Genomic DNA, 21,363 nt, shown 5'->3' on the forward strand with positions numbered 1-21,363 from the left:
CATATATTTCCCTCATCATATGTAACCAACAGCCCATAAAGAGCATTAATACTTTGAAGATAGAATAGCCAAGGCAAAGAATTCAGCAGTTTAAAAACAAAACAGGGTTTTCTAGACAGAATGGCTTATGACATTTGACAGAATTTTCCAAGGCACAGAAAAACAAGTTTGACAGCATGTGTTTGAAGCAGAGAAGTGCATACGGAACTTCCAAAGTCAATCACTGACAGTCTTTCTGTGGTGGGTGAGTGGGGAAGGAGTCTTAATTTCTCTCCCTCTCTTTTTATGAAGAGACTCAGTCTGCCCTCTTCCGATGACTGTATGAAATAAACAACTCATTTCTTTCGCATCCCCACTAAATTCCAAGAAAAGCTCTCTTCTTTGGTTGTCCTAATGTGATGCCGCCCATATGAAAGTCAGGTCACAGGACACTTATCAATCCAGAGCTTTTCCAACTGTTCTACTAAAGATCCTTTCCTGCATAAACCAGGAGACATTTCTGGATAGGTATATACTAAAATAACTTTAGAGTTCAAAGTAAAGGTTTTGTCTTACCCAAGGGTAGAGGTCTATCTAACTTATGGAAGACATGGTTCTATGTCTTGAGTGCTCCTTGAAAGGGAGTGTATCTGGACAATTTCTCTTAACCGTCATAGTTCCATTATGAACTGTAAGAGATCATTCATCAAGTTAAAACTGGTAGTTTTATATTCCAGAGCCTCCTTGGATCAAGGTATTTCTAAGTGTACAATGAGAAGAAACTACAAAGGACAAAAAAGGACTTTAAGCACACCACAGATCAGCTGTCATCTGTGAGAACAAGGAAAGTACAATTGTAATGTGGCAGTGAACGATTAATGAACTTGGGGATATAATCTAAGGTGGCAGATAATACATTACATATCCTGTATATGAAATACTCAGGAAACTACACAAATGACAATCCTGGAACCAAGAATGGAAAGGACGAAGAAGTAGATGAAATTCAAAGAAGAAGAGACTGAATAAAAACAGCAAAGATCAGTAAACTGACAATAAGCACAATGCAATGATAAAGAAAAAAACAATAAAATTCATAAACAAAATGAACTCAGCACAGAAAAAAATAGCCAATATATCCAATGCCCATATATACATTCCTCTTCAAACTCATGCAACACATGCAATGACACCAAATGCAAGAAGATCATAGGCCAGTGGGTGGAAAGTCTTGTGGATCCAGTGGTGGTGGGAGCATCTCAGTGCTGGCAGTGGTCTCCACGTGGCTCCTCTCTAGCTTTACAACTCTGAGTCCATGTTGCCACATCAGCATTGCTCCATGTGGCCTGTCAAAAGGAATATCTCACGGGGATATGAAGCAGGGAGAGAGCGTGTCTTGGCTCCAGTGAGCTATTTGTCTATGTCACACCTTCAAATGAGGTCATCAAGCTGTGACCTGATTCACAGGCTAGACTATCACCCCTTTGCAAGCTGACAGTAGATTATATAACTGCCAGAGATTGTGAAGTAAGTGTCTTCCTGGACAGAAAAAACTCCAAGACTACTTCATAAGATACCCAACCCTGCCAAAAAATCCTTGCTGACTCACTGTGATCAGAAGACCAGCATCCACTAAGCACACCATGGGACTGCCATTTAGCCCAATTCCATCCAGAAGTCAACGTGCTGAAAACAACTACCAAGAAAACATGGCTTCAGAGAGAAAAGTAGGCAAGAATGTAGCCCTCACCACCACCACATAAACACAGCATGGTGATATGAGGAGAGATAGGAAAACACACAACACAGATGGTGAGATGACAGCAATGATTTCACAGATAGTGGTAATAACTCTTAATGTCAATGACCCGAATTTGCCCATTAAAAGACAAAGGTTCATAGACTGGCTTAGAAAGCACAGCCCATCGATCTGTTGCCTTCAAGAGACACATCTTAAGCTCACAGACAGAAATAGACTATTAAATGCTGGCAGAATATATACCAGGCAAATGGCAACTTTTAAAAAGCAGGTGTTACAATCCTAATCTCCAACAAAATTGGTCTCAAGGTGAAAATCATAATAAGAGACAAGGATGAGCAATATATGATGCTCAAAGGATCAGTAGACCGGGAACCAGTGGGAATAATAAATATATACACACTTAATGAGACACTTACAAGGTTCATCAAATAAACTATCAAAAGATGAAAAAAGAAATCACAGACTGAATAACTATAGTAGATGGCTTTAAAGACTGGTATTGGAGAAAGATAGATTACTAGGAAAGAAGCCCATCAAAGAGGCTACAGAGTTAAACACTACAATTGGGCCACTAGACCTGTTAGATATTTATAGAGCTCTACATTCAAACACAAAACAGTTCACATTCTTTTCAAAGCCACATGGCTCATTTTAGAAAATACACTACATGCTGACACACAAGTCAAACCTGAGTAAATTCAAACACATAGGGACACTCAGACATCCTTCTCAGACCAGCACTCCATAAAGCTAGAGATCAACAAAAGGATGACCAGAAAACCAACGGCAAATAATTAGAGGATTAAGAACCATCATCTGCAACAGGAATGAATACTGGCTCAGATTAGAGATGAAATGAGGAAGTTTCTAGAAATTAATGAGTATGAGAATGCAAGGTACCAAAACCAATGGGATATAGCCAAAGCAGTTATCAGAGGAAGTTTGATGGCTATTAATGCATATATTAAAAAAGGAAAAGAGACTTATGACTGATACAATATCACAACACCTCCAGTAACTAAAACAGAGTCAAGAACAACCCATTCAATAGCAAAAGAAATAATAAAAAAATAAAGTGCAGCGTTAAATGAGAGGAAGACAAGAGAACAGTGCAAAAAATCAATGCAGCAAAAAGTTGGTTCTTTGAAAGGATGAACAGAATCAATAAACCACTGGCAAACCAAACTGCGGGCAATAGACCAGCTATCCCGCATCAAGCTGCATCTCAGATAAGGTGTGCGGATGAAAGGAAAAGAAAAAGACTGTACAAAGTATGGGATTGGGAGGACCACAGTCTGATGGACTGAAGCACCAAGTATATTCAAAGCTTGGTTTTTATACTATTCTTACAAGGGAATGGTTACAAAATAAACATCAAAGAACTTGCTTTAAAAAACATTCTGAACCTCTTATCTATGCAAACATTAGTTAATAGGCACATTGTCTAAACACTTTAATAACAGCACTATATTCTAAGATAAGCACAATGACATGCAGGGTTCAACAGAATCTTAAAGAGGTTCATAAATAACTGAGTTATCTCGCAATGCTTTCAGCTGCAAGGTCAGCAGAGGCACAGGGGACGAATTAGTCACCCACCAGTAAACACTTTGACCAGCCAACCACCTCCTTCACCAAACCAAGGAAATGAAGGAGCAAGCATCAATAGCCAGGATTAAGGATAAAACGGGAAATCACACTGGACCCCAATGAGAATAAAAGGATAATCACAAAGTACTATGAAAATCTGTATTCTAAAGAATTCAACAATGTGGAAGACATGGACAAATACTTGGAAAAGCCATCCCTCTCTAGATTATCCCAGATAGAGATCGAGAACCTAAACAGACTCATAACAAAAGAAGAAATAGATATGGTTATCAAGAAACTACTAAAGAAAAAAATCTCCTAGACCAGATGGATTCACAGGAGAATTCTACCCAGCATTGAGGGAAGAGTTAAGACAGATACTCCACAAATCACTCCAGAGGATAGAAAAAATGGCAAACTCCCAAACTCATTCTTCGAAGACAGTATAACTTTCATACCCAAGCAAGGATCCCACAGGAGTTGATAATTACAGACCAGTATCTCTAATGAATGTCGATGCAAAAAATCCTTAACAAAATACTGGCCAATAGAATACAAAACACAGAATGCTATTACAAGAAATATAAACATATCATCTATCATGATCAGATTGGATTCATCACAGGGATGGTTCAACATCAGGTAGTCTATCAACATAATCCATCACATTGATAAGAGAAAGGATAAAAACAATACGATAATATCAATAGTTGCAGAAAAAGCATTTGACAACATCCAACATTCATTCCTAACAAAGATACTCAAGAAGATATGAATAGAAGGAAAATTCCTCAAGTTATTTTACAAAAAGCCAACATCATAGTGAATAGAGAAAAGACAAAAACAATCTCTCTGAAAAAGAGGACCAAACAAGGGTGCCCCTGGTCCCCATTTTTTAGTCTACATCGTACTGGAGGTCCTACCTAACACCAAAAGACAGTGGAAGGACATTAAAGGTATCCATTTGGCAGAGGTGAAGGGGAAACTATCGCTATTTACAGATGGCAAGATTCTATACATTAAAAACCCCCAATATTCCACAAAAGGAGTGCTGGCAGTGATAGAGGGATATGGAAGTGACAGGATACAAGATCAACACACAAAACTCTATTGGTTTGCTATGTACATGGACAAGACCACAGAGAAGGAGATCAACGAGGCAGTATCCTTCATAATGGCCAAGAACAAATTGAAATATCTAGGGATATATCTAATCATAAAAACAAAAGACCTATATAAGGAAAACTACAGAACCCCTACTACAGGAAAAAAAAGTGACCTCCACAAATAGAAGAATATCCCATTCTCATGGATCAGAAGATTCAACATAGTAAAGATGTCTATCTTACCCAAGGCACTATGTAAGTTTAATGCTGCCTTGATTGAAATACCACCAACCTTCTTTCCCCAAATTGGAAAAACTGACCACCAATTTCATATGGAGAAGGAAGAAACCCATAATTTGCAGAGAACTCAAGAAGAAGGACACAGTCACAGGGCTTGCTTTACCTGACTTTAACACCTACTAAATACAGTGGTCAAAATAGTGTGGTACTGGAATAATGACAGATACTCAAAACAACGGAAAAGAACAGAAAACCCAGAAATAAAACCATCAGCATATAGACAACTGATTTTCAACAAAGACCCCAAAAGCATCAAGTGGGAGGTGGATGCCCTCTTTAACAAATGGTACTGGAAATAATGGATATCCACCTGTAGAAAAATGTACAAGACCTTTACCTCACCACGTACACAAGCAAAAACTCAAGGTGAATCACAGATCTAGAAGTAAAACTCCAAACTATCAGGACCATCAACAAAGGAATTGGGATAAATCTAAGAACCTTAGCACAGGGAATACATAGGCTAACTGCAATAGGGAAGGATACACACAGAGATGAAGCTGAAATCAACAAGTGGGATATACTAAGAATAAAACACCTGTGTGCGCCAAAAGACATTACCAAGAGAGTAACAACAGAACCAACAGACTGGGAGAGGAATTTTAGCAACGACATAACAAAGGGCTTATTACTAAAATATGCAATACCCTTTTAATCTGCAAAAAGAGGAAAGCAGTTAAGCCCCTGAGGAAGTGGGCAAAAGACCTGAACAGAAGGCTCTCTAGGGAGGAGACCCAAAAGGACAATAAACATATTAGAAAATATTAGCCATCAAGAAATGCATATTAAAGCAACTATGAGATACCACCTAACACCCTTGACGATAGCCCAAATCAGAAAATCAGAGAGCAACAAATGTTAATGGGGATGGTGGTGGTTGTGTAGCTATGTACAGCCTCTGTGGAAAGCAAACTAGTGATATTTAAAGTAAATGGAAATTGAGTTACCTTGTGATCCAGCAATCCCTCTACTGGGCATATACTCAGAAGAGATATGAAATAGACCACGATCAGTCATCTGTGGTTCGATGCTTATTGTAGCACAATTCAAAATTGCAAAGCATTGGAAACAACCTAAATTTCCATCAGTAGACAAGTGAATCAGAAAACTCTGGCACACACACACAGTGGAGTCCTATGCATCCCTAAAAAGCACTGATGATCACATGAAACACATTGTCTTATGGGAAGAGTTGGAGGAAATTATGCTAAGCGAAGGTAGCTACTTACAAAAGACAAGTACGATATGAGTGCCCTGAGGTAAGTATAATCAGCACAGTATAGAAGAAAAGCCACTTGTCTCACACTAGACAGATTGAGGTAAGGCAATACAGCAGGGGACAGACCAAACCCAAGGATGTACATGTCATCCCAACACAAAGAAGGGGAAAGGGGGTGGGAGGAGGGAGAAAAAGGAGGAGAGAGTTAGACAATGGCATCTGGGGAAGAGGGCACGAAAACACCCAGAAGGAAGCTATTGTTTATGTCTCCACAGAAATGGCAGTGTGAATGCAGACCCCACAACAGCACACCAAACCTTGAGGACAATGTTACCACATGGAGCAACTCATGAACAAAGAGGTCTACAGGGATGGCCTTAATTGGAGCCAAACTGACCCATTCCCTAGAAGTATGTGCTACAGAGAACAACACTAAATCTACAGTTTGGGGAGCAGGGACGGCCTGCTGTGACCACTCAGAAGCAAACCAGGAGAGAAAAGGAGAGGGTGGGGGACTAGACTCCACACTGGCACACCAAGCCCTGAGGATGACATCCCTGAATGGAGCTGCTCACGCACAGAGAGGGCTATGGGCCAACGACAGCTTCTGGCACGCTGTCCTCTTGCTGGAGCATACCAAGACAGAAGACAAAACTGGGGACACACGGAGGGAAGTGAGTCCAGTCTGCCCAGTGGGGCAAACCAAGGATACATAACAGATCAGCAACGTGAGCAAAGCTAAGCCACAAAACCTCTGAGGAGCCCCAAAATAGACTCCAGGCTTGGAGGGGCTGTTCCTGGAATCCCCTAGGACCAGTAGAGGGATAGTTATAAAGGTCAGCTGATAGACCTCGAATTATGTATGCTTCATCAGGATTTTTGCAATTTTTTTATTTCTCTTTTTCTTCCATCTTCTGTTTTGCCTTCATTATTGTTGTTTTGCCTCCCTATATTAGATAAGCATGGAAAGCAAGCCCATGGAGAAAGCAAGGGGACCAGTGGTTCCAGAGGGACTTGCGGGGAGGAGGCGTTGAGAGCTGGGAGCAGTGAGGAAACAATGCAATGCCATAGACAGGGGAATAACTAGGGAATTAAAATCAACAACAAGGAGGGCATAGAGATCCCGGTGGTGTTGGAGCAACAGCCAACTAGCTGAGAGGAATTACTAAGAGGCAGAAGAAGGTTGAGCATGATGGTGGGGCAGGAGGAAGGTAAAAGCAAACAACGGAAAGATCTAGGAAGCAAAGTTATAAATAGGGGTTTAAATATAGGTGTGTATATAATGTAAATATATTAATTCATAAAAATAGAGGCATTGGCTAATGTACGTATATTTATATGGCAGTACATTGAACAAGTAGACGGATGTTGCCTCTGCTCAAGCCTTCCCTCAATGCAAGAATGCTTTGCTCTAACAACCTGGTATTCTATGATGCTCACCCTCCCAATATGATTGCTGAAGACAAAATGGGTGCATCAGCAAATGTGGTGAAGAAATCTGATGGTGCATCTGGGGTCTTAAAAGCTTGAAGTTAAACAAGTGGCCATCTAGCAACAACAAATCCACATGGAAGAAGCACACCAGCCTATGTGATCTTGAGGTGTCAATGGGATAAGGTAATAGAAAACAGAAGACCTTAAATACAAAACACATATGTTGAGAACAGGGTGGGTTGGGGCGGAGACCCCAAACTTATCTGTAGACAATAGTACATCCCCTCACAGAAAAGTCAACCAGGAAGGGATGAATTAACCAGGGTGCAGTGTAGCACCGATGAAACACATAATATTCCTCTGGTTCTATCATGACCCCAGTCCTACCTTTCCATTCTAGCTAGACTGGAGCTTGTACACTGCTACAGATAAGCATTCATGACACACAGAATCCAGGTCAGATAAACCTCTCAGGTACAGAAATGGGAATAGAGATATCAGGAGGGGAGGGAGCAGGTGGGGAGAGAAAGGGATGAAGGGGGAACCGATTGCAATGATCAGTGCATAACCACCTCACCACCCTGAGGGGGACGAACAACAGCAATGTGGGTGAAGGGAGACAGGGGTCACAGTAAGTACAAAAATAATAATACTTTATAATTTATCAAGGGGTCACATGGGTGGAATGGTGGGAGAAGGAGGGGAAAAAAGAAGAGCTGATACCAGGGCTCAATTAGCAAGTAAATATTTAGAAAATGATGATGGCAACATATGTACAAGTATGCTTGATATGATTGGTGTATGGATTGTTGTAAGAGCCCCCAATAAATGACATTAAAAATAGACTACTCCCAAGGAATGAAGAGATCTACATAAATGGAATATTACACCACGTTCATGGATAGTGAGAAAATTAAGGTTTATTGTGCCAACCAGGCCAATAAACACGTGTGGGATTAATTGAAGGGCAGAGAGCCAAATGGCTTGGTGAGCCCCACCTTTCTAGTTCTCCGGTCTCTTGCTTTCTGATGGTCGGACCAGGGTGCAGCTGCCTTAGCCAGTTCCTTGCTTCAGCTGGCAAGGCTCGCTTCCTGCAAGACATCCCTGAGGAGAAGTCACATGGACCTACTCCGATGCAGCCCTGGGTGCTGGAGTAGCCATGTGGAGACCCCTGCCATCACTGAGATGCTTACACACTCACTGATACGGCTTTCTGCCTGCATATGTTTTGTAAGATTGAGGAGGATTTTGTAGATCCGTGTCAGATATATGGGCTAATGTTGGACTTGTGGGCTTGGACAGCACTGGGTTGGGATACTTTCTTTTCTTAAAAAAATTTTGGATGCTTTCTTAATGTACATTTACCCTTTATAAATAGCAAGACTAAACATCAATATTATCCAAAGTAATCTAAAGATATAATGCAATCTTGGTCCAGATTCCATCATCATTCTTTAAAGAGAGGGAAAAACTACCAACTTTATATGAAAAGGAATGAGACCCCAGATAAACAAAGCACTATTAAAGATAAACAAATTAAGAAGGATCACATTCCCTGATATCACAACCTATTATACAGTCACAGTAGTGAGAACATCTTTAGTACAATGACAAATATGTAGAGTAATGAAAAAAATTGAGAACCCAGAAGTAAATCCATTCACTTTTGGATCTTTGAGAAAGGGCCGAAACGGGGAATAGATAGTTTGTTTTTAGACAAATGTTGCTGGCAATACTGGATATTCATTTGTAGAACAATGAAACAGGATCCATATGTCTCACCATATATAAAAAAGTAATTCAGATGGATAAAATACTTAAATGCAAAATCTAAAACTATAAAGCTCACAAATGAAAAAAATTGAGACAAATTCAGGGGTCCTAATACATGGCATAAATATACTATTAATCATAACTGAAAACACAGAAACTTTAGAAGGCGAATTAGATTTTAGAACCTTCTAAAAATAGACATTTATTCACATCAAAAGAGTAAAAAGAAAGCCTACAAATTTGGGGGAAAGATCGACATGGATGAAGTAAGGATAGTATGTGGATTGACTTAGTCTGTCAAAAAGGACAAATGTTACCTATGAATGACACTGTAAAAAGTCAAGAAATAATTTATAGATATAAAGGCCATTCTTTGAAGGTTACTGGGGTGGGAGAGGAGGAAGGGCATATCACAAACTATAAGACACACCTTAGTTTACATGAAGGGAAAGACAAAGGATTATTGAGCTAATGTTATAGAATAATTATCTAAAATATGGGTGTCAAATGTTTGGACAGAGACACAACTTCAGGATCATAGACACTACTTGCCATAGATACACCTCCGCCTGAGGGACTGGAACCAAAGTCTAGAAGTACAAATAATGGATGAAGGTTTTATGTTACACATTCTGTGTTTATCTTCACATCAGAAAGTGAAAAAAAAATTTAAAGAGCCCTTTTGGGGATGACCTTGAGGTAGGAATTGGAAAGTTAGGGAGGAGAGGATGATGATATAAGAAAAGGCATCAAGTTAGTAAAAAAAAAGATTCTTCCTTTTCTTGTTTCACAGAGTCGTGAATAAGTCTCTTGCCTCTTTGTACAAGATTGTTGGCTCTGTTATTATTTTGGGGTGGAGAGCAAGCTTGGCCACCAGTGACTTCAGCCTCATTCTACTGTTCCTTTTGGATAACAACCCATATTTATGCAGCCAATTTGGTTTTCTGACTGCTTTGCTGTGCCTCTGGGCAATATTGTCCTCCCGATGACTTCTGTAATCACTTCGGCTATATTCCTAAATGATTTTGGTGTTTATTTGTATATTTCCCCCTCATTTCTTTGAAAGAGAAGATTACAGTTTGTTGCTCCCTAGTTGTACCACACAAAGTTCCAGATTCAGTTTAGCATCATGGGCTAAGATCATCTTATCTAAGCCTTCATTTTGCTGATTGGCAAGAAATATGGATAATCTTTATCAAATGTAGGCATTACTAAAATTAGGTGAAAATGTATTTTTGATTCCCACTTTTCAAAATTAAAAACTGTGTTCGGAAGGACAGTCTTAGCCCAGCAGAGTCCCTAGGTTAATCCATGCATCCATCTAACAAACATTTTATGGATTGACTATTGGGAGGTACTCTGTGCCATGCCATCAAGAGGCTCTTTGTTCTTCCCAGATGCAAACATCATCTGTCATAATATTTATTCAGGTAAACAAATCAACTGAAGAAAGAAAAAATCAAAACCAAAAAAATACAAATCTGTTGCTTTCATTCAGCTTAGTGGTCACATCAAATCAGGTGCATCTTAAAACATAGATATTACGCAGAAATTAATTTTTTAAAGATCAAATCAAGCTATTTTTAGAGTTATCATAACTGGATCAGATTCACTGGAGGGTTTCATTGCTACATCTTTCAAAGTGACCTTTAGATGTGAAGGTAAGATATGAACATGCTTTTTTAAAGGGAAACAAAGAGGGCCACGAAGGAAAGGAGAATGAGAAGAGGGCATTGCAGAAGTTACAGGTACCTGGACCTTTGCTCCTCGTTAGCAACCTGGGTCGCTTTTTCTCCTTCGAGGCTACTCCTGCTGTGTGGTTTACACACTGTTTTATATTCTTCTGTAGGTAGACAGACAGACATACAGATAGCTGCCATCCAACCAACTCCAATTCAAAGCAACCAGCCCTGGTGGTTTAGTGGTTGGGTGTTCGACTTCAATCCACATAGTTGGCAGTTCAAAACCAGCAGCAACTCCACAGGAGAAAGACTGAGCTTTCCACTCCCATAAACATTTACAGTCTCGGAGACCTACAGGGGGTTGCAGTGAGTCAGCACTGACTCAATGTCAGTGAGAATCCCAGAAAACAGAGTGTCATGATTGTCAGTGTGTTTTAGTCCATTTTTAGTTATTAATGTTCCAATTCACCTCACCGAGGATCTCATCACTTTTGCCAGCTGTCTATTCCACCAGACATGGCGCCATCCTCCAGTGATTAATCTCTGTTGATTACATGCCCAAAGCAAAAGAATTTCATTGGCTAACTTTTGTAATTAGATCACCAAGGCCTTTCTCCCTAATCTGTCTTAGTTTGGAAGCTCTGCTGAAACTTGCCCACCATGAGTGACCCCAGTGCTGTGCCCAGCGAGAAACCACAGTATGATAAACTTACAGTTGCACAGTGGATGTATATTTATGTACATGTGTATCCACGTATCTATAGAAATGTACTTGTGTGTCTATCTATGGATTCTTCAGTAGGATACAACTTAAGGTCCGTAGGTGGCATAAAGGTTTGTACTTGACTATTGGAAGTTTGGACCCATTTTGAATCACTGAAGAAGAAAGATCTGATTATTTGTTTCTGTGAAGTCTATAGCCAAGAACATCTTATGGAGCAGTTCTACTCTGTAACAAATGGGGTCACCAGGAATAACAAGTGACTTGATGACAACTAGTTTTATTTTGTTTAGTTTTATATAACTTATATTTAAATACACACAAAACAATGCCATATATTTACCCATGGGCAAATATATGTGCACCAATGCTCTAACTTTTTATGGCAAGTAGTTCCAAAGATTTATCATGGCTTCAGTGGATAGGAAAGGGTGTTGAGTTATTTGTTTCTTACTTTTTGCCATAAATTGGAAATCCCTGATCCAGTATTACTGCTTTGGTAGCAAGAGTGCTTGGGCTTGTTTCAAAAACGGGATAAATTTTAATCTGTAGAAATGTAAATTGACTACAGCAATTAAAATTTGAAACCACCCCATCCTCATGGAAGGTACGATGGTATCAACTTCCCTCAGTGATTTCCTTGGTAGGAACTGGGGATTGGAAGAAGCAGAAAATCACAACTGATTTCCATAGGCACCACTTTCTCCCAACAACCCATTTGTTCTTAAGGCTCTTTCCCTGAATTGAGAGCAGAAAATTTGCCACAGTGGGAGAAATTACTTGAATGGGAGTGGGTCTTAAAGCATGGAGCTGTCAGTTTATCAAGCCCAAATTGGAGGTGGTCGGGCATTAAAATGAGCTGAATTACAATGTTAAATTTGCTGTCATTGTGACAGGAGTCTCTCTCTGCTGTCTCTTTCACATCATTAATTCATTGTACAGTCTCTTTGTGCTTCTCTCTGGTGGCATTGATCATTATAAGTTCATTGCTTTTGATCAGAGAAATCATTCTTCATCCTTTGCTTCAATTTTATCACCAGCTCTATAATCCAAGATGGAAAAAGAAGGCATAGAAGTCAGCAATGATAGATACATGTAGAAAAAGGTCTAAATTGGAAGTCCTTAAGTTTAAAAGATATTTATTTGAATTATAAATTGGCAGGATTTATAAATATGTGCAATTACAATTATATTATGTAAATATAAATCAACACATTACCCTAAGTATTCACATTGAATTACTCATTCCTACAGAAGATTCTCCAATTAACTCAGAGTCTTTTTTCTTCAAGATGTATTTTTTAGAGTAGATTGCATTGTTTTTATAAACAGTACAAGCCCATTATAAAAGTTTAACCAAATTAAGCCAATGAAGAAGAAAGAAAAAATCAATCCAAATCCAACAACTGGAAATAGGTACTACTAAAATAATGAGTATTTTTTAAATTGCATAAATATCATTCCAAACACCTCTTTGCATATAGAGATAGGAGACCAGATAAATCAACTAAAACAATTTATACAAAGTAGATAGTACTTTACTAGCCACTTAAAAATATTTGTATTACATTAGGTTTTAATTGAATTTAGTAGGAAAACTTTATGTAAAACCTTCAAAATTATTCATTTTAAGTAAATTTTATGAACCAGCAGAGGTATTAATTCCTAAAAGGCCCCCCTTAAATAAAATAATAATGTGTTAGTCTGAGTAGACTAGAGAAACAAATTCACAAAGACTCATATGTTAATAAGAAAGAGGTTTATATACAAGAGCAACTGAGAATTGAGAAAACATCCCAGTCCAGATCATGTCCATAAGTTCGATATTAGCCCACATGTCCGACATGCAATGATGTTGAATGCAGGAAGATCATAGGCTGGTGGGTTGTAAGTCTTGTAGATCCAGTGGTGTTGTAAGCATATCAGCGCAGGAAGGGATCTCTATGTGGCTTCTCTGGCTCCAGAGGTCTGGTTGTATCAGGGTAGTTCCATGTGGCTTCTCCAGCTCCCAGGGTGTAGCGCCATGTGTCTTCTCAGGAGAGCATATCTCAGGGAAAGAACATTGTCAGTAGAGTCTCTCCAAGGAAGTGCACTGAGAGAGAGAGAGAGAGTCTTTCTCCCACCTACAAGGAGGAAATTCAGCAATTTCCAGAAATCTCAGGAGAAAGCCATGCCCACATAGAGGCCTCATTAGCTAGGATCCGATTGACAGACTAGTCTCCATCCCTTCACTCTTAATCCTCTTAAGTCCCAAATTGACACCAAATTATGTAATTACCACAAATAATAATGATGAAATTGAAAGAGTTTAGTCGTTATGTTATTTTAGCTGTCTGTATAAATTCTAAGAAACTGCATATGGCTTTCTGTGAGTCAAAATCATTTTGATGGAAGAGGTTTGGTTATTTTTTCATATGTCATTTTTAAATGGTTTATTTTCTCTATTTTACGAACTAGTCTCCTCCTATGTTTGTTAGCATTTTGAAAACATTTCCAATTTTCTGACATTTTACAAGCTATTCTGTAATTAAGATGTTCATTTTATTTAATACTGGTTTTAGATTTAAGTGACCTGCATGTTCAGAACCAACTTTTTTTTCTATGGCTTCTCTATCTCTAGTTCTTATTATGACTTTTCTCTTAATTGACTGCACTTTGTCATTTGGTCTTTCAAGAGTGTTGTTTTTCCATTTATATTTCCTATTTGAGAACTTTCATCTGTTACTATTGCATTCAAAAGATCTCTGGTTGGACTATAATACATTAAGAGGGTGTGTCCTGTTCAGACCAGGAGAGCCTCGAACAAACATACTGACAGCAACTTGCCCAGACTGTTGGGTGGTGGTGGTCAAAATGGAATGACATGAAGGAGGAGAGGGAGAAAAAGTAAAAGAAAGAGAGGGAGACAAAAGAGAAGAAAAATGCTAGAGCACATGTGTATGTGAAAGTGAGACCACTCCCCATCCTGCTCATCCCTGCGGAATACTGTAAATCCCACAACTTGCCAAATGCACTTACCCTTAAGATGTAAGACATGTTGTCCATATTCAACCTGTTCTTTCTGATAGACTGTTTCTTTTGAGAGCTTTTCTCCTGGAATAGTATCACAACACAGCAATTGGTTATAACCATTGGTTATATATAAGCATTGGTTATAACCAGATCTGGTCCACCAAACATTGACAGAAAAGATCGTCAGGATCTATAGTTGACTGAAAAGCAAAAGAATGTTTGTTAAAGAACAAAAATTTTCTAGAAATATGTCAGCAGACCAACTCAGAAAACATTTAGAAGCTGGGTTTGACAAACCATTTCTTTACCAAGAATCATGACCTGGCCCTAATGCATATTCATGACTATTTCTCAGAAATCTGTTACATATTCATATTCCCCTCCATTTACTTCCTGGTGTACACATATAAAACTGTAAATCCTTTTTCAGGGACTTGTCATGACAAATCTAGTTCCAATCTATTTGATTAACTAAAGTAAACCCTTTTCTTCACTTTTTTTTTACTGAGTCAAGAATGTTCATATCACATTTAAATCAACAGCAGCCCTCAAAGAGGAGCTCTCAGCGCTGCTCAATTCCCTGTGCTCTGTTACAGCTTCTGAGGGCCGCTAGCTCTCACATTTAGCACTTTTCCCAAAACCACTACAATTGCCTTTCTTTTTAAAATCATTTTATTCAGGGTTCATACAACCCTTATCCATATATACATCAATTGTGTAAAGCACATTTGTACATTCATTGCCTCATCATTATCAAAACATTTGCTCTCCACTTAAGCCCCTAGCAGCAGGTCCTCATTTTTTTCCCTCCCTCACCACTCCCCACTCCCTGTGAACCCTTGATAATTTATAAATTATTATTTTGTCATATCTTGCCCTGTCCAACATCTCCCTTCACCCACTCTACTGTTGTCCATCCCCAGGGAGGAGGTCACATGTAGATCCTTGCAATTGGTTCCCCCTTTCCAACCCACCCTCCCTCCTCACTCCTAGTATCGCCACTCACACCACTGGTCCTGAAGGGTTCATCCTCCCTGGATTCCCTGTGTTTCCTGTTCCTATCTGTACCAGTGTACATCCTCTGGTCTAGCCAGATTTGTAAGATAGAATTAGGATCTTGATTGTGCTGGGGGATGAAGGATTTAGGAACTAGAGGGAAGTAGTATGTTTCATCGTTGCTACATCACACCCTGTCTGGCTCGTCTCCTCCCGAGACCCCTCTGCAAGGGGATCTCGAGTGGCCTACAAATGGGCTTTGGTCTCCACTACACACTCCCCCCTCATTCACTATGGTAAGATTTTTTTGTCCTGATGATACCTGATCCTCTTGACACCTCATGATCTCACAGGCTAGTGTGCTTCTTCCATGTGGGCTTTGTTGCTTCTGAGCTAGATGGCCGCTTGTTTACCTTCAAGCCTTTAAGACCCCAGATGCTATATCTTCTGATAGACGGCACCATCAGCTTTCTTCACCACATTTGCTTATCCACCTGCTTTGTCTTCAGAGGTTGTGTTGGGAAGTTGTGCATCATAGAATGCCAATTTAATAGAAGAAAGTATTTTTGCATGGAGGGAGTACTTGAGTGGAGGCCCAATGTCCTCCTGCTACCTTAATACTAAACCTATAAATATAGGCACATAAATCTGTTTCCCCACCCTCATATATAAATATATTTGCATATATACATGTCTTTATCTAGATCTCTATAAATGCCCTTTGCCTCCCAGCTCTTTCCTGTATTTCCCTTGACTTTCCTCCTGTGCCACTATCATGCTGAGTCCCGACCAGGGTTTCAGCAATTCCTCTTTGTTACATTACCTTTGACCATGCCCTACCAGGCCTCCCATACCCTCCTCACCACCAATTTGGATCACTTGTTGTTCTCTTGTCCCTGGGTTTGTTAACACCACTACCTTTGCCCCCACCTCCCCTTCTCCCATGCCCCCCGGAACTGTCGGTCCCATTGTTTTCTCCTCCAGATTGTTCATCCAGCCTATCTTATTTAGACAGACCTGTGGAGATAATAACATGCATAAAAACAAGACAGAGAAAAACCAAGCAACAATATACAACAAACCAATGACACAAAAAACCAAAACACAGCAAGAAAGAAAAGCTTATAGTTAGTTCAAGGATCATTTGTTGGCCTTTAGGAGTGTTTTCCAGTCCAGTCTGTTGGGGCACCATTCCCTGGCCCCAAAGTCCACCTTCAGCATGCCCTGGGGACCTGGCCGCTCCATTCCCTTGCTGTTCTGTTGCACCCCCTTAGTGTTTTGCCTCCGTGTGGTGGGATCAGATCAGGTACAATTCCCACACTGTGTCTCCAGTGTTGTCCCCTGTAGAGCTATGAGCCAGTGAGGGGTGTCATGTGGTCCTCCCTGTGGACTGGCTGCTCTACTTGGGATCATCATTCTCAAGGCCTGGTGGGCCAGGATGTGCTCCACTCTTTACTCCTCCCCCTTCATCAGCACCCCTGTGCTCTGATCAGACATATCCCCCTCCCGGAACTGCAGATTCTTTGCCGTATTTTGAAATAAATTCTTCTCAGAGGAGGGGCAGTAATTGCCTTTCTTACCACTTTGTTTCTCAGTTGAATCCAGTAAGATTTGGGTTGGTTATGTGTTTGGGGGGGGGGGCGTGGGGGGGGCGATCTGCCAGATCCCAGGTGAGGAGAAGTCTCCTCCATAGTTCTTTTCAAGTGCTGAGAAAAGTTTCCCCATCAGAAGTGATCTCACATATGTCCCAGCGCTGGCATCACCAGCATAGTGGGGAGGTAAGATGGTAGGGTGAGGCCGGCTGAATTTCCCTGTGGCAGGGTGTCACCAGCTGGCCCACTCATAGGGGGTATGGTGATTAAATTTTATGTCAACTTGATGATACCTGTGTGGAGGTAGGAGTGAAGTCCAACCTGTCAATCAGGTAAGTGGTATTAGTGGTAGCCAGTTATGTATCTTGTGTGGTGGGGGTGGGGGGGAGGTAGCCTTTTTGTAAGTGAAACACTGGGAACTTCTCTCTTTCTCTCTCCCTCTCTCATCCTTAACCTTCCTGTGTGCTTGGATTTTTGTCTGCTTCCAAGGGTGACCTCATGTGAGCAGTTGACGCTATCCAGCCCTGCTGTGGTCCCACCAACTTTAGACCCATACAACTCTGAACCCTCCTGCCTATGATCTCACTGCTTCCCATTTCACCTTTCTGTTTCGTCCCCCTGCAGTTATGTGAGACTGAATAATTCTCTGGTTATCTTTGGACCATGGACTTGAGTTGGATTGGCATGGGACCCCTTCTTGATATAAAGTGCCATTTATAGATATATGACTATCACTGGTTTTGTTTCTCTAGGCAAACCCACTGAACAAAGGGGGTGATACAATGAGTTGCCTCACTGAGTAACACAAACCTTGATGACACTACTGTGTCACTTTTCACTCTGCTGCATGTGGAATTCAATGGAGGTGGAGAAAATCACAGAGGCTGGATTGTTGCCAAGGAACGAAGGAGAAAATTCTGGCACCAGAAATTCAAATTCCCTGAATAAAAAAGTAGGTTAAAGGAACTAAATAAACTATAGCAAAACCAAATGTAATAAAAAGCTCATGATTGGTCCATTCAGAGCAGGTTTAATGTCTCTGAGTTACAGGGTGCTTCAAGAACATTCACACCCATTTCCTCATCTCAAGCCTCACAGAAACTCTGAGATCTTGGCAAGGATAGACATTTTATAGACAAGAAAACCAAACTGGGAGACAGTGTGGCTAGGCCTCGATTAGATTGGCTAGGACATGCGAATTCAGTGGGGTTTTCCTCTGTGATGCTATGATATATCTGAGCGGGGAAGATAAGGAGGGTAAAACTAGGAAAACTTTAAATGCCTTCCAATGTATTTTCTCTTGGATCCTTTTGCAAGTTGAAAGCCGGGGCTGATGAGTTAATAGACATAAACCATCTTTGGCTGCCTAGCATCCAGATTTTTCCCCAATAACAAACCACTTTCCTTTGGGAAATCCTCTCTCGTCCTTCCCACTTGAGGAAATCTTCAGGGAAAACAACTCCAGACAACCACCTTTCAGCACTCTAGAGGAAAGGGAGAATACACTTCACTCCAGGGAAGGCACAGACTCTATACTCAGCCAGTCTGGAACTCTCTTTGCAGATTAGAATCTTGGGAAGTTTATGAAAGGAGATTGACTGACATAGCACTGGTGCAGGTGATAGACCTATGAGATGGGACAGATCCTGACAGGCATATATCGTTCCCGCCAATCTTCATTTGTGTAGAGACCAAAGGTGCTTTCTGTTGAATAGCACCCAGGACCCAACTGCATATGGTTAGCAGGACCTGAAATGTTTGCAAAGCTCCTAGATAATCCTTGATAGGTGGAGCTCGAGGTAGCTTGATAGCCAGGGGATTGGGAAGGGTTCAGAGAGCTAGAAGGGACAGGTCTTGAATATGGCAGATGCCCCATTGTTGAAGCTCAGTGAGAATGTCTAGGAGTTTCCAGCATGGTGGGTTTGTGGTGAAGCACAGGGTCAAGGAGACCATGTTCCAAGGAAGACGCTAAGACTGACTGCTGCATCGTGCTGGGGCTGCCTGTGGAGACGCCCCAGTCCTTTTATAGAGCATTCAGAGATTCCACTCAATCCCAGAGTTTGGTCAAGCTATCTCATGTTGCAACATGTTTCCTGAACCAGGAAACAGGCTCCCCTCCAACTCTCTCTAATTGTGGCAAAGAGAAGCTTGGACCAACCATTCTGAGAAATGTCCACAGCTAAGTGTCTGAAGCACTCAGACCTGCACTCTGCACACAGCTCCTCACAAACATGTGCTTTCTCTTTTATGGGGGAACTTGGCTTCCAGACAGCACCTCTGGAAATCACACCTCAGAGCCCACCTCCGTGTTGCCCTTTTTATTGTTGTGGAGTTCGACGCTGTCCCCGCAGGGTGAAAGATAACAGTTTTTCCTGATGCCACCGTCCAGTGTCTCTCTTCTTTTTCCTCCTCTGACCTCACAAGGCAACACGGTTGTTTATTCTGCGAGTTGGTGTTAGATTCAAGGGTCCATTTAGCAAAAATCAAAATGCTTTTCCATTCCCGCATTCTTCTTATTAAGAAGGCTGCTTGCAGAACAAAGATTAAAAAGGCTGATAAGATCGCAGCAATAGACGCATCAAATCTCCTTTCCTCTCCCATTGTCATTGCCATTCCAGCAATAGGCTGTCTGAACTGTACTAGGAGAGCCGTTGAACTTCTATCACAGATACTTACTTTGTGGATCTGTTGTCTGTATTTCCTTCTTAGAATGGAAGCTCCCTAAGGGCGGAGACCATATGTACAACCTTCTGAAGCCCCACATGTACAACCTTCTGAAGCCCCATATGTACAACCTTCTGAAGCCCCATGGCCTAGAAATGTGACTGACACTTGAGGAGCCCAATTAAGTACAGGCAGAAAAGAAAAACATCAGCACAAAGTGGTCCTCTTTTCCTCCCAAAGAAGTGTTTAGAATAAAAGTAGAACAGGAGAAGACCTTAATGATGTTTTTATTTTTATGATGAAGTTACTTAGAGAAGCTAAAATTATTTGTACCCTTCTTCCCTCGACAGTGAGAGTAAAAAGTTAATATGCACGGCTGTTATCCACAAGGTTGGAGTTTCAGTCCACCAGGAGAGGCCTGGCAACCTACCTAAGAGACTGACTGAGCCATCAGCCCATCCTTAGTGTTTGGTATTCTCTTCCTGCCCTGTCACTCACTGCCCCTGATACATCTCAGGATGTGTGTGACACAATGGATGCTCCTTCCAATAACACATTCCCTACCAGGAGTACACGGTGGGTGATGATAACTGGGTGGTAGCTGCTACCTCCTGCCTTCTGCTCCCCATCCTGGGTGAGGGCAAGGGAGGGTGGGGACAAGGGCATTCTAATTCAGCTCATGCAGCCCTCTTCCCACTTTTCCTCATAGACCTCACTGGCGTCTTTAGGTCCTTATCCAGCCATCCCCTGTCCCTCTGTACCCAATGTAATCCTGCTGTTACACCACACCCTTCGTGGCTAGACTAAGACATTGAAGACAACTAGGAGGTGTCCCATGGCCCCTCAGCTGCCTTCACGGGTAAATCGTTTGGGTTGCCTATGGAGGGTGTCACAGGCCCAGCTGCAACTCCACATGGGGTCTGGACATTAAGAGCCACTACTCAAGATTTTTTCAAAGTTGCTGTAAATGCAAAACGTTAGCTAATGAAATAGTTTTTAAATGAAAAAGGAGGTATATTTCTTTCTCCCCATACAAACAGAAGAGTAGACACAGCATAAATATTTAGTGGGTGAGTGACTTAATTGCTTTAGAAGAGGGGGCTGATGTATGACATGCTGCTTCTGAAAGCTTGAAGAGAACTAATGGGAAGGAATGTGTGGAAGGAATGTGTGTCTTATAAGAAGTGGGTGGAAACTGTCAGTGAGGACAGCATATTAATCACCTGGGGGTCTTGTTAAAATAGACATTCTCATGGGTGATGCTGAGACCCTGTATTGCTAATGAGCAGCTAGGTGTTGCCTTTGGCGGTTGATGAACCACCCTTTGGAGAGAGAGGATAAAGAAGAAACTTCTCAGAGAGGTTAGTATCCATGATAATTTAGGTCATTTCCAATCCTAAGAGTCCCTGAGTGCTCAACTTTCCATATGCAGAAAGATTTGAGAAATTAGGAGTGTGTGATTTCCGGTGTACAAATTCATCTTTTTATTTATCTAAATCTAAAGATCTCTAGGCTGGGAAATGTGATCAAAGG

This window comes from Tenrec ecaudatus, chromosome 18 (assembly GCF_050624435.1).
Source record: "Tenrec ecaudatus isolate mTenEca1 chromosome 18, mTenEca1.hap1, whole genome shotgun sequence".
Lineage (NCBI taxonomy): Eukaryota > Metazoa > Chordata > Mammalia > Afrosoricida > Tenrecidae > Tenrec > Tenrec ecaudatus.